Source organism: Oryx dammah, unplaced genomic scaffold (assembly GCF_014754425.2).
Source record: "Oryx dammah isolate SB20612 unplaced genomic scaffold, SCBI_Odam_1.1 HiC_scaffold_9, whole genome shotgun sequence".
Lineage (NCBI taxonomy): Eukaryota > Metazoa > Chordata > Mammalia > Artiodactyla > Bovidae > Oryx > Oryx dammah.
In genome coordinates this window covers 3,794,014-3,809,239 of record NW_024070193.1, presented here as the reverse complement: position 1 = coordinate 3,809,239, position 15,226 = coordinate 3,794,014, and the positions used below count along the sequence as shown (strand labels likewise).

General features: G+C 39.3%; 1 protein-coding gene across 1 annotated transcript in view; it reads right to left on the bottom strand.

Moving 5' to 3' along the window:
* PPARG (peroxisome proliferator activated receptor gamma) overlaps positions 1–14,782 on the bottom strand; it is a 122,746-nt gene extending 107,964 nt beyond the window's left edge. Inside the window, exon 1 of the mRNA XM_040246706.1 lies at positions 14,640–14,782. The gene's annotated coding sequence lies outside the window, so the exon portion shown is untranslated. The remainder of the gene's footprint in view (positions 1–14,639) is intronic.
* Positions 14,783–15,226: the final 444 nt, after the last annotated feature.

Below are 15,226 nucleotides of genomic sequence, written 5' to 3'. Positions count from 1 at the left end.
ACACTCAACAAATATTTATTGAGTACAGGGCTTCCCAGGTGGCTCAGGAGTTCACCTACCAAGGCAGGAGATGGCAGGAGATGTGGGTTTGATCCCTGGGTTGGGAAGATTCCCAGGAGGAGGAAATGGCAATCCGCTCCATATTCTTTCTTGGAAAATCCCATGGACAGAGGAGCCTGGGGGGCTAAAGTCCGTGGGGCCTCAAAGAGTCGGACATGACTTAACGCTGAGCAGGCAGGCATCACTCCTACAGGAGTCCAGTTCTCCGGATCCTCCCAAGTACAATCAATCTATGATCATTTGAGCTGCTCAAATGTTGACAGTAAGAGTTTGAGACTTGTCATAACCAAGTGAAATAAGCTGAATAACAAAAGTTATTTGGGCTTTCACCCACACCAAAATGGAATCCCAAAGACATTCCCCACATGGGTAGCCGCGCCTGGTCTTGTTACATCACAGGAGTGGGGACTAATGATTTAGGGGTCAGCAGACTGCCTGTGATTTATGTAACTACTTCTGCAGAAATCTGCGTTGCCTGTGCAAATGTCACATGGAAGAGGAACTTCACGAATAGTAAAATAGGAAATAAATGACAGTTGAAAAGGCATTCGAAAACAGTACTTTCTTTAAAAAGAACTGTGGAACTCACTGCGCAGGTATGTTTAAAAATCAAATTTGCAGGCAAATTTAGGGAAATATAATTACAAGTAATGATGAGAATGGCAGACGTTGCTGTTCCGATATGGTCAAATAAGAAAGAGAAATGTCATCTGCAAAAATGCAATCACTAGCTGTATACCTGAAACTTACGTAATACTGTCAATCAACTACACTTCACCTTAAAAAAAGAGAAAGAACTCTGTTCTTCTAAGTTAATGTTACAGAACAGGGAATCACCTTAACATCGGAAGGGACTTTATAAGGTCCCTGATTCATTTCTCCTATCAAATAAGACCTCTTAACAGACAGCCATTCAGATTCTGCCTAAATCTCTCTACTGACAAAAGCGCACACTTGGTACTCACACGAGAGCCCTCCACACCTTTGGACAACTGCAGTTGTGAGATGTTTTTCTTTACACTGAGCTCACGTATGCCTCCCTTTAATTTCTAGCAATCCTTTGACAATCTATGACCTAGGAGCTCCATAAGGGAAAGGAGCAACCTGCCTTGCTCACTGTTCATCGAGAGCCAGCACGACGCGTGGCACAGGGTAAAGTGCCATAAAAATGAGCCATAAAAGTGCTGACACGGCTGACAACTGCCCTGCAAGACCCAGTGCCTGCGTCCATTCCATCTGTCCTTTAGGGCAGTGGAGTTCTAACTCAGGATGAAGGCATTTTTCTTTTTAATCTGTTGTGGAGACTTTTATAAAATGCAAAAAAGCATGTGCCTGAGAGTCATGACAATATAGACTTTTTTCCCCCCATTAATGATGTTTTTCATTTATTTTTTAAATTTGACATATAGTTGATTCACAATGTTGTGTTACTTTCAGGGGTACAGCAAAGTGATTTAATTATATATACATACATATTCTTTTTTCAGATTCTTTTCCACTATAGGTTACTACAAGATACTGACTATAGTTCCCTGTGCTATACAGTAGGTTCTTGCTGATTGTTTATTTTATATATAGTAGTGTACCGTGCTCAGTCACTCAGTCAAGTCTGACCCTTTCCAACCCCATGGACTGCAGCCCACCAGGCTCCTCTGTTCGTGGGATTTTTCCAGGCAAGAACCCTGGAGTGAGTTGCTAGTTCCTACTGCAAAATACATAATATATGTATCTACTAGTCTCAAAGTCCTAATTCATCTCCCCCGTCCCTTTTGGTAACCGTAAGCTTGTTTTCTACCATAAACGTCTGTAAACGCTTATCCTCATATCTGCACTTACCTTTTACCAAGTCGGAAACCAGCAATGAGCAGAGCAGCATCAGGGCAGGAGCCATCTCCAGAAGCTGCTTCACAACAGCCCTCTCCTTTTGTCTCTTTCTGTTCTGACAGGCCCTCCTCTGTCCAGATTTTGCGATAGCCTCCTAGCTGCTTGCCCTGCACACTACTGCCAAATGAACCTTCTGATTAAATCATCTCACTCTTCCCCCCAAGACCTGGAATCCCAACCCTCCTTACAAGATAAAGCCCACACTCCTTTGCCTACACCCCAGAACCTTTCCCATCCCATCTGAAATCTATACCCAATCCCATTTCTCACTCCTCGCACAGACACACGACCCACTTCCGCTGGGATGATCTCTGCAGAATGACCTCCCAAGCCTGTGCTTGTTCACTAGGCCAGGCTTCGTTTTCTTGCCCTGGAAATTCTTTCCCTCTCCTCTTACGCCGTCTCAAGCCCTGAACTTTTTTTGCTTCTGTGTAAAATTCACATACATAAAATTAACTGTTCTAAAGTGTGCGGTTCAATGATATTTAGGACATTCTTAAAGTCGTGCAACTGTCACCTCTATCAAGTTCTAAAACAGCTTAATCTCCTCAAAAGGAAATCTTGCATCATCAAGCAGTCACTCCCCTGGCCCCCTCTGCCTCCAAGCCCTGGCAACAAATAATTTGCTTTCTATCTCTATGAATCTGCCTAGTCTGAGTATTTCATATGAATGAAATTGTATTTTGATTCCTTTTTCTTTTCTGGTATATTTAAAAGTCATTTTCCATTTTTCCAAAATTAATTTTTATTGGAGTACAGTTGCTTTACAATGCTGTGCTCATTTCTACTTTACAGCAGAGAGAATCAGCCACATGTCTACATATAAGCCCTCTTTTGGATTTTTCTTAAGGTTATCCTGTCAGTTCCTCAATTTTCCACACATAATCCAATACCCATCTCCACTACAGGCTTTTCATGGGCTTCCCCTCCACTCCAACTGATCTTGCCATTCTCGGAATTTTTGCAGCATTTGTTTTCTGCTTTCTCTAGTTCTTCACCACACACTGATTTGGATTTTTGGTTAACTGCTTCAACGTTGCCCCTTTTCGACTCATGTAGCTTCTAAACTCTTAGGTCTAAGAGCTTTGCTATCTCCCTTTGTGCCTGGAGCCTACTGAACCTGGACGTAACTCATTGTGTCTGGCTGTGCGTGAATGAGGCGCAAGTGAACGCTCAAGTCTGGATCCTCAGTGAGAGCCGGCTCCAGGCCCAGGTCAGTTCTTATCCTTCCTCCTGTCGTGGCCTCCTGCTTGCCATGTGCTTCTTCCTCAGTGTCACAGGTGTAGGTATGGGACACCTCTTTGCCCTGGTAGGAGATGAACAGGTGTGGCTGCAGGAGGATGATGGCAGGCTGCCCAGGGGTGGAGAGGGTGCAAGTTGCTTGCACTGATCTCTTGCTAAGAGACTCCCACCTTCATTCCTCAGGCACACATGAAGCCCTATGGAGAAAAGTGGGCGTGCGGAGATGTCACAGGGCCACATTAAAAAAAAAAGAAGTTCGCCTGTTTGCTTTGCTTTCATATGTAAATCGGTTCCTTTGCCTGGTATTTTGATTTGAAGTGGCTCATAAACGTGTATCTACCTTGTAAAAGGAGATTAACTGTTAAACAATTATGGTGATAATACTTGTGATTCACATATGAAATAGCTGAGCATATAATTATTTTATACATTATAAACAAATGAATAGGCCAAGACCATGTAGTGTTTTATCTAACAACGGACACAATGTTTGAAAGGGAACCGGTTTTATTTTCTGCATGAGTAATAAATCTAAGTAACATTCTGGATCATACATCTGTAGGAACTTTTCTCCCTGCTGTAGTATTAAACTGAATTTGCTACAGTTGCCACTGGAAGTCTTCAAACAAGAAAGCAAAAAGGCGCCCTGGCCCTCAGGCCATTTAAAACCTGTTCTTCTGACCAAGACAAGAAAAAGATCCAACATAGAATGCTAAAGTCTATAATTAACATTTTTTTTTTCTCTTTCATATCCCATTTTGCTCGCTTTAGCAGAGCAAAATGGAAATTTCTTCTGGCATTAATTTCATATCACTCTGTATAACCAAAAACGTTAAAATAGAAATAAACCTTTTTAGAGAGTAATTTAGGGAATTCCCTAAATATCAGTAAAGAATCCGCCTGCAGTGCAGGAGACCTGGGCTGGATCCCTGGGTTGGGAAGATCCCCTACAGAAGGGAATGGCAACCCACTCCAATATTCTTGCTGAGAAAATCACGTGGACAGAGGAGCCAGGCAGGCCACACTCCGTGGGGTCGCAGAGAGCCAGACATGACTGAGCGACTTTCACTTCACACTAAAGATGTGCAGAAGAGCAGCACTGAGAAACCCACAATGAAACAGCACAAAGCAGTCCTCAACATCAAACCAAGTTTGAAAGCTTTTATAAAGTAATGACAATGTGCTCAGTCCCCTGTGCTGTGGCCTGTGAATTAGGGAAGGTAAGCAGGGCACGTACACATGAGAAGAATAAAAAGACCCTCAATGCTCATTTCTACTCTCTAGGAATTCATCCTTTTGCTTGGTACGGAACTTGCACATAAAACTTGTAAGACCTGACTGCAAACAATCAGCAAATACAATGAGTAACATAGAATCTGGAACGTGTTAAATTGCATTTCAGAGTAAATCTCTTCCAATTATGTTTCGGCTAAAAGTAAAGTTAGTCTGCATTTTCTGAGTTTAAAAGCTAGTGGCCAGGGTGAATTATTTCACAGGTATGTTGTGTGACAAAAGAAATCCATCTGACACTTAAAACTTAATGTGTGGGGCAAAAACAAAATGTTTGTGTGTATGTGCTATGCTTCGTCAGGATCAGAGATGGTTCTAGCAGGTATGCACACATGGTCAAGGGCACACGAATCACGCGAATGGCCTTTTAAAGACACATCATACCAATGTGCCACCTTCCGTCACTTAATAATCTTAACTTTCACTGAGCTCGCTTATTTGCCTGCCTGGTGCTAGATTCTGATTCCGTTCCCCAGTCTGAAAAGCACTTGGGCCACCAGCTATAGTCATGTCACCAGGTGGGCAGATTTTGCTTCCTGTATAAGGAAACCTAGTGCTGGAAAGCGAGTGGTCATCTGATAAACATCCACAGAGCTTTGAATAAATTATAGTGGAATTTGTAATGTTTGAAGGCTTTGGTTACATCTGTGTTGAGATGCACTCTAATATTCCATGTCTATATAAGAAAATATTAATTCTACTTAACTTCATATAACTTCCTTCAAAATCTATTTTCCTTACCATTTGTTTCCCCCAAAGTTTCATGTTATTTAGGATTTATCTCTAAGTGGTCAGTAAGACATTTTCTGAGAATTTAAAAACAGAACTGAAATGGTAATCAGACAACTGGGTCTTGAGCACAGAAGTTGAAATAGCTGTAATACTTATACTGACCAAAGGACAGTCATTTGAAGTAAGATCTGGGTCTCCTTTTACTCAAACATTATATTCTAAATATTTAAAAATTCCAAATATGCTTTTAAAAGGTAAGTTGCTAACTTGATTTCCCAGGGGAAAAAAGTATTGTTGTTGTTTTTTAAATTTTAATGGGATAGTCTCAGTGAAATTTGTTTCACATTTTTGTTAGGTGTAATTCATTTTTCTGATAAATAAGGTTATGAACTAAATTCACTTGGATAGTTAACCACTTAACTATATCCATTTTGAAATTCCTATGAAATAAATACTCCTTCTGCAAAGTGAATCAGCATCCTATTATTTGTATTTTCAAGAAAAGTTAATAGCTTATTAACAAAAGATGCATCCTTATATCCTTTGCTAGTAAACTTTGTTGCTAAGAGAGAAATGAAATAACACAATAACTACATTATTATATGTGATACATACTACGTATGTATAACCTAAAATAATATAAGAGATTTAGGAAAAATATTCAAGGACACAGGTGTTCCCCTCCTTCACATCTAACTCAAAGACAGCCACCCAGTTCCAGGCTGGCCTGGCAACGCTGCCTGGTCACGAGGCAGTAGTTAGACTATTGCCTGCTCTTAGTCATCATGTCTCCCACTAACACCCTCGTTAAATCTAGATAACAATACTCATGAATGTCAGGAGGGATATCCTTGTCTTTTTGTTCACTGCTTTAAGCTCCTTCTCTAAAACAGCTCTTGGCACAAAGTAGGAGCTCAATAGATTTTTGTTGGATAAATAAATCTTCACTAAAAAGGAGCTTCTCCTCTGTCAATTTGTTCTTGGGAGTGGGAGGGTCATCTCCAGGTTTGTGATATAGCCGCTGAGGTTTGCCTTGGGCTGTATTAAGGATTAAATCATCAGAAATGGTGGCAGGGGAGGGGAAAGAAGAGAGAAATAGCTAATATCCCTGATATAAAGTTTCTAAAATAACGTTTAAAACTTTGTTTTCATTTAGATAAAGGCTATTCTAAAGGCATCAGGCTGATATAAATTTCTCAAAGGAAGTTCCAAAGAAAGTGACAAGAAAAATCTAACCTGTAATCTGAGTTGAAGGCAAAACTATTTAATTTTCCCTCTGGGATTTTCTAGAGCAATGCAACAGAAAAAAGGAAGAAGTATTCAATTCAAAGGACATTGCTGTGTGTGTGTGTGGATGTGAATAGTATACACCCATATATTGCTGTGTGTGTCTGTCTTTTACTGTGTTCACTCTGAGGTCTGACAAGATTTTGGGAAACCTCTACTCATCACAAATTACATCAAGGTCTCATAATAACCATTTGTAATAGAAGTTTACCCTCTTGTGCTTCTGCATCAGCTATTTATGGTTACCAGTTCAGAATTCTATCCGAGTTAGAAGAAAAACTATCTCGAGGTTATTTAATTTTAGGGAAAAAAAAATCCATAATAGATATACATAGTTTTTAGAAAAAGACTTAAAAGGGGATAGCTGGAAAGTAAAATAACTCCGGAAACTATTGTTTAAAATAGCTGTTGTTTGGTGGATGCTAAAGATCAAAATAGAGCACAGGCCCAAAGGAATCAAAAAAATCAAATATTTAAATATTTGTGTATGTATGACTGAGAAAAATGAAGAGGCTGTAACAAAGATGGAGTATTTTTTCCTCCCAGAGACTAGTCCAGCAGAGTACAGAGAAGCCCAGTGTGTGAGAGAAAACTAAGTGTGAAATAAAACTGGATATAACAAAAAAGAATTCATGTACTGTCTCACATTATCTTCAATGGCTTAAAGCAATAAAATAGCTAGAGGGTTCTCAATGTTCAATTCACTCTTTGCTTGATCTTTACTGATCAGGGTCACAGACGTACTAAAAAATAAAAGCAATAAATGTAGGCTTTTAAGTATAGAAGTAATTTTATATTAATGGCTAAACTCTGGAAAAGAGAGAAAAGCATAAGAACAAACAAAAAGCCTTCCATATCTATTTTAAAATATAAAATACATTTTTCTGTAACTTTTGTATTGTCCCTTCATATGCACGTTTATATAAGGTTTCAATCAATGGTGCACATACATTCTTTATGTTACTTTTCAAAAATATTTTTCAAGTTTGCTCTAGTTTTCCAATTTGTCACTGACAATTACATAACATTCCACCTACTAATTACATCATAATTTACTTAAGCATTCCACTGCTGTTGAATAGTTATTTCCAAATATTGGTTCCTATAGCAATGCTTGTATGAAAGTCTTCATGTATGCAGCTTGTCCTATATCCTCCACCTCTTTGGAAAAAATCTCCAAAGTAGGGGTACAGCGGCAGATTGTGCAATATTTTGCCCAACTGCCTTTTTAGCAGGCGGAACTAAGTGATATGACAACAGCTATATATAAGAGAACCAGTTTCTTCAATTCCTGAATCACAGAATTTTAGGATTAAAAAATATATATATATCATCAACAATCACTAGGACTGGTACATTTTCTACGATTATGAAACTGGAATTGAAGTTTACAAATCTATTTCTTGTAAGTCTGTTTAATGTGGGTCCTCCAGGGCCAGACCATCCTCAGATACTGTATAACATCCAGTCTCTGAACTCACAGACTGGGGATTGTTGGCAACCATGCTAAGGTAAGGGGAATCAGTGATTCTCCGACTAAGCACATAGCCAGCTAGCCTCTATGGACACAAGCTTATCTGAAACAAGACCGAGTGAGTCTCTCTAACTAATAAAATGTCAAACCAACAGAGCCAACTGACAGGATGATCTCAAGAGCTTCTATCACTACCTATAGGGTAATACATCAAGAGACTTAACTGTAGGCAAGAGCGAGAACAATCCGGACTAACTGCGCTGCGCACTGGGCTCCGGGCTCTCAGATGGGACACGGGGCTCAGCAGCAGTGAGAGGTTCTCACACACTACATGAGAGAATCCTCTGCAGGGCTTGTTGAAAGAGAGATTATCAGGCCTTATCCCTAGAGTTTCTGATTCAGTTGGTCGGGGGTGGGGCCTGAGAATTTACATTTCCATCAAGTTCCCAGACACCGTTGCTGCTGCTCCGAGGACCACTCTTTATCATAGACTTATTTCTTGATTCTTTTAAAAGCATGGACTAAGTACCTAGTGAGTACTGTGCTATGTGCTGGAGACAGAAAGATGAGTAAAACCAGTCAGTCCTGCTTCAAGAAATTAATAATCTATGTTTTTGTAGACATTGTACTGCTCTCGTCCTGAAAGTCAACAAACTGGGACCTTGTTGAAAACAAAGTTTAAAAGTATATTGCTTTTAAATAAAACTAGGGTATTTCTAATTAGTTCCAAATGCTTTACGAAAACATGTAGTAATCCTACATTGGCAAAGGCCTGGGTGTTTTCTTCACTCTTCCGAATATTCTGAACATATGCAAATAATTTGCTACAGTATCTTCTTCATGTATATATATATACACACACCATTCATATGTTTGTTCTCTTTCATAACTTTATCCACCACATAAAAAAGAGAAAGATTTTGTATAAGTACTTGTCCATACACAATCAAAACCTTGTTTACAAAATCCAGGTAATTATCAACTGGCAGAAAAAAACAACAGTAAGTACGGTAGGACTTAGGGATTCTCCGATGTAGATTTAGACTTCAGCAACACTATGGAAAAGTGAATAACACAAGCTTGCAGTATGCTGACTGATACCCATGACGGTGGTCTGTACTTAACTGTTCAACACTGCCTATCAGCTGACTCACGGAATTAATGAACTTGCTTTTGAGGTGGCTACTGAGCTTCTATTTCCATCAGAAACACATTGATTTCCTGTACGTATTTTTGGCAAAAAAAATAAAAGGAAAAATAAAGTATATATAAAATTTTATGATCTGAGGATTTGCCAAAGTCTTAAGCATTATTTATACATCTTTGGCATATCTTTTTATGATGTGACTGAGAGATTCGTCTCATTTCAATCTGTTAGAAAGCTACTTTATAAGTTTGGAAGAACTAACTCAAGAAGGGACTAGATAATTTGTCTAATGTCCCAGAGAGAGGAAGACATAGTCAGAAGTAATAGTCATATATCTAATTATACTAGCCAACTACCAACTCCTAGAGCCTTAAATTTGATAAATTTCTTAAACTGACATTTAGGAATGACGATTTGTTTTTTCTGAAGGAAAAAATGGTTCAAGGAAGAATTACAACACATGTTGATTTTGGTTTTTAGGCCAGGCCGTGCAGCTTGTGGGATTTTAGTTCCCCATCCAGGGACTGAACCCAGCCTCTGGCAATGAGAACGCAGAGTCCTAACCACTGAACCGCCAGGGAATTCCCCTGTGTTGATTTTTAAGAGAAAAAAATATGCCTGTGTGGGAGAATATATCCTTTTGTGTCACTACTATCTCAAGTAACCATTTTCAAATTTGGTTTCATAAAGGCTGGTTTATGGAGAATTGGGGACAGGACTCGCTTTAATTTTATTCTGCCTTCTCCTGATCCCCTCTTTACATTTCAAGTGTGTTTATTATTCCTTAAAAGCTTTGCCTGCAGGTAGCAAGCAAACCAGGAAACTAACCTCTCAAATTTTTGCTGATAATGTCTTGAAGAATTAACCCTGCTAGGAATATTGGCATTTTGAAGGCAGACTCCAAACTTTCAAAGGACACAGGCAGCAGAGGCGAAATGATGGTCAGTGGGGTGGGGTCAAGGTGAAGGAGTTCTTTCCAGCATCTCGCTGCTGCACGAGGCAGTCTTCATCATTCAGGAGTAGTTATTTCTTAAACACACAGGATAGTAATATCCTCTCTCCATTTACTTGCTGGGGCTCTCTCCTGAAGCAATCTAGAGCGCCCGAGACAGCGACAGTGCCAAGCAGCAACTTTAGAAGTCAAAGCTGTCCTAAAAGTTTCTGATGTCACCAAGGCACAGGGTAAATTCTTAGAAACCAACCCCTTCCATTCAGGTCTCTGTACGATTACTGTGCAACCCGCTGAGTGTGGGAAGTGAGTGCACACAGACCTCTTACACTCCCACTCAGGGTATTTCCCTAATTTTCTCTCTCCCTCCTAGCTACCTTCTCCTTATCTACGGTAATCTGTGCAGACTTCACACCCCAGGTCTATGCTAATCTGAACCCTTCCCAGAAGGTCAGGAAATATGTCTCAAAGGGTCTTATCCACATATTACAATTCTAGATGAATCCACGAATTGAAGTGCTTCTTAAAAAAAAAAAATCAGTTAAAACTAGCAATGAATTTATTTTCTAAAAAAAAAAAAACCCACTGAAGTGAAATAAAAACTGTTTCTTAAGACACTGAATCAAATTGAACTAAACTTATAGGATCAAGTGTAAATCCTCCCTTACGGTTTTAAATCTCCATTGTAAATGATTCATGGTGCATGAACTGATGACTTCATTTCTTTCCTTTATGTCTGAAAAATCGCAGTACAGAAAGGAAACCCATCCCAAAAAAAGATTTTCAAGTTGAGAATGGCCTGGTCACTGGAATAGCTGAAGGTGTAGCCATGGCTCTGAGAAAGCCAGAGAAGACCCATGAAGAGAATGGAAATGAGGGCTGCTCCCCAATCCCCAGCTGCAAAGGGGGAACACTCATCTACAGGCATGGCCCAACCCTTCTTTGTCCTCTGTCTCCTCATACTTTTAATGAGGTCCCCAGTTGGCCTCTGTAGGTGAACTGGGAACGGAGTGGGGTTCAAACTGAGAGTCAAGGCCCTTACTTTCTTGCATAGGAGACAGTTCACAATAGAATGGATTTTTAAACAACCCACAAGAAGAATTTAAAATTTATTATCTGAACGATGCACCCTTAATTACATGATTTTCCAATGAGTCCCTACTAGTAAACTGGTGGGTTCCTAGGAGGCATGTTCACTTTTCAAGTCGCTAAAAGCCTATGTTTTTGGATACGGCTTCTTAGAAGGAGCCCCATGTTTTATGACAAGCACGGTCCCTATTTATTCTTTAAGCTGCGACATTAAAATGTCTTTTGATCTGAAGGATCATAGGCCTCAGTATAAAACAAACACACAGTAAGCATTCACAGTATATGCCATAAAAATATGTAAAGACTAGAACTTCATCAAATAAAAGCACAGCTTGCGCCTTCTAAATGCGTGAAGAAGCAAAAATGGACACGAAAGACTACACACTGTGTCTACACAGGACTCACAGAGATATTATCAACAGGACAAAAATAATTCTCAGGCTGATTTTTGTCCGGAGTCACCAGAGAATAGGAAATACAGGTTTAAACTGAATAATGATGAAATATCTCATTTCAGAAACATCTGATAAATTGACCACCACATGGCAAGCGTTATCTTCTGTTCATTGTTAACAAGAATCTCAAAATTAGTACTAGGGTGAACTATTAATATTTGTAAAAGAATTAGCTCAATTAAATTCAGGGACAAGGTCAAATCATTTAAGATACACAGATTTACTGATAAAGTCTTAAAATCATACAAAAAAAGAGAGCACGGAACAATAATTCCAATACTTTTCTCATTTACACTGATAAGGAAACGGAGAGTTAGAAAGGATAAATGACTTGTCTTACTATAATAATTAAAATAGTTAAAAATGTAAACATTCACAGTCTGAGTTAAACATTTGTTATTAAAACATAGGTGTACATTGACTGTTGAAGAAAAATATTAATAATATATAAACCTGTTTTTTAAAATAAAAAATAATTTAGTATACACTATTATCGGTGATAGTTGTCTTCACATCTCCAAAAGCTTCCCCCCAAATACAGTCTACTTTATTTGAGCTGATTTCAAGAACCTACAGTAGTTTAGGTAAATAAAAATTAGAATGAGTTCAAAAGATACGCTGTAAAACCCCCCCAAATCTACCTCTGTGTTGTGATAAAATACAAATAGTAAATGACAAAGCCGGGGAGTATTAAAAATAGTCTTCAATTTAAAATTTTCATCTAGAATGCTATGACACTAACTGAAGTTTGATACACTGGGGCTATCTATGCTTGCAAGGTGGTTATTTACAGATCTTATTATATTTCTGTGGAGTCAAATTAGATCAGATTCAAAGGATTAAGCTTTTTAAATCACCGCCCTTTTTGTTGCTTTTAGGCCTTAAGAGAGAAAGCAACAGCTCAAGAGGTCAAAAGCAGTACAGAGATCTGCTAGGAAAAATAAAAGCAAGTTAGAAATTCAGTTTAATAATTTTGAAGGTGGTCGGGGACTCGTTTATATCCATAGGCCAGTGACTTTTATCGTTTTCTTGATTAGGATTTTAAAAAAATTCTTTACAGCTGATATTTATTTTTATTGGAACCCAAAACTTCTTTCGGTATACTTGCCACATTTTATGACATTATTATATTTCCAAGTTCAAGTGATAGTGAATTCAGCAGAACATCCACAAATTAGAATGACTAACATTTTCTGTTCTGCTCATTGGGCATATACAAATCCTATGAAAGAAGCAAAAGTAACAGACCAGGATATATAAAACATTTGTAAAGTATTATTTTAATACTGTTTTCATGAAACTCTCCCAACAGTAAAACACCATTTCACAATTTGAAAACTAAATGAAATGTATTATTAATACTTGTGTGTGTTTCCATGGCTGTGCCATTCATACAACTGTCGAATACAAAATTATCTTGATAATTAGGAATAGTAGCAAACATCCTTATTTAAACAAATGCTTTTTTTTTTTTTTTACTGATTAAGAGCAACTAGCTATGATCAGTAATGTAATACATGTTCCTAAAGTCATGCTTTTTCCCTGAATAAATTTTCATACACAGGGATAATACAGTTTTAATGTCATAGAGATGTTATAATTAATATTGTGATTTTTTAAAAGTCCTATGTTAAGTCTGTAAAATGCCGTTCTGAAAAATATACAAAGAAACGAAGAGTAAGGAAACAGTCCCCTCAAAGAAAATAGCAATATTTATTTAAAATGCCAACTGCAAAAATATGTTGAAGGTATTCAAAGTTTAATAAAGAAAATAATGCAGGTGGATATTTTAGTTTTAATTTAAAAATAAATTATATTATTTTAAATTTAAAAGCATGAAAAAAAACAGTGCCTAAAAAACTTAGCCTGGAAATCTCCAAACCTTTATAACCTCACTGATGCCCCCCCTTTTTTTTTACAGTAGTTATCATAAAAGCAAGAGACAAACTTTTAAACGTGAAAAAGAATTTTGATTTAAAAATTAAATCACCAGTTTCTACCCCCTTTCCAGTGATTTGCAAGAGATTGAGCGGTGGGTCATTAATTGATCCTAAGATCTTTAAATTTAAGATCTAATTATCAGCAAGTGAAGTATCACGTCATTAAAATTTAAATAAAGGATAATGACAAGAAGTACACAGGAAGACTATAATGAATGATTTTGTAACATTCCTCACTTTTTGGCTAAGGGCATTCATTTAAGCGTTTTGTATATCCGAGAAAACTATGGTGCCTATTAACTTCACAGACTGAATCCGATTGAAAATAGGCAACATAAAAACTGTTCTCAAATTTGAAAAAGATCTTTTGAAGTATCACCCGGAAAGCTGACTGGCAGCATCTCTGTTTTCTACAGACCTTTCACAGGAGTGGAAAGAATTTCTTTAAGAGAGAAGCTTCAGTGAACGTCTACATGGGTCTCTATTCCAGAAGGGTTTTGTAAAAGTCATCTAGACGATCATGAGGTCCTGTTTTCAGTCAGCGATTGATCCCTTAACTATGAACAGGAAGACTGCCACCCAACACCTGGGGTATGTCCAAGGTTTGCCCAGCGCCTTCTAAAGAGTGTTAGTCATTGCTCTCTCAATATCTCTAACTACAATTTGTTTCATGAATGATAAAAATAGTTGACATGAAAATAGTGTGCTTCAAAACCAAGTTTCTCCAGCAACAGGTTTCAGACAACTCAGTTAATCATCGTGTCTGGTTTTGTTTTCAGACAATGATCTATACAAATCAATTTTACATGGTAACCCCAATCTTGAAAAGAAGAAAACTTTAGTTTTTCTTCATGACAGACTGCTATGTTCTTTTAAGCTTTCTCTCCTCAAATAATTGACACTATTTCCCCAACCCTTACTCTCAGACCCAAGTGAATGAAATTCTCGCGGTAAAACAAGAGCACGACCAAATAATAACAACAGAATAATCATCACCACGAGCCTCACGAGCAGCGTCCTGCAAATTTTGGACACGCATCACCAACAGAGTGATTTCAACAGAGTGCAACTACAGAGTAAGCCGACTCACCTAAGCAAGGGGACTTAAGAAGAATTTAGAGACGCAGGCTTCTGATCACCGGCGGAGGTAAAGGCCCCTTCTTTACCTAACCACTGACCTTATATAAAAGCCGCAGATAGGTTACTCCCAGTTTCAGCCTCCTCACCTTAGGCTCCTCCCCTAACACCGAGGCAGAAAGTACCACAGCTACACACCCACTTTCCGCCCCCCTGCACGCAGGGACTCGAGATTTCGGGGAGGCCAGCCCTGCGTCCACCTTCCCCGGTCAGGGCTCGGGGCAGAGCGGGAGTCGAGCCCGGCACGTGGAGGAGCCACCGCACCGTCCCGCCACCTTCCGGACCGCCGAGCGGGTGGGAAGGGCCCGCGCTCTCCATCCGCTGCCCCCGGGGGGCCAGCGAGCCCCGCGTCCCGGGCCACTCCGCTCGGTTCCCGGCCAGGCCGGTGCGTGAGGGCACCGAGGCTGAGGGAGCGCGCCCCCCTCCCCCGCTCCGCCCGCCCCCAAAGGGCGCCCCAGGCTTAACGGTCACCGCGACCCCACAGCGGTCAGTCTGGGCGCCGGAGACCGAGCCGGACCCCCGGGGCCGCGGGACGCGCCC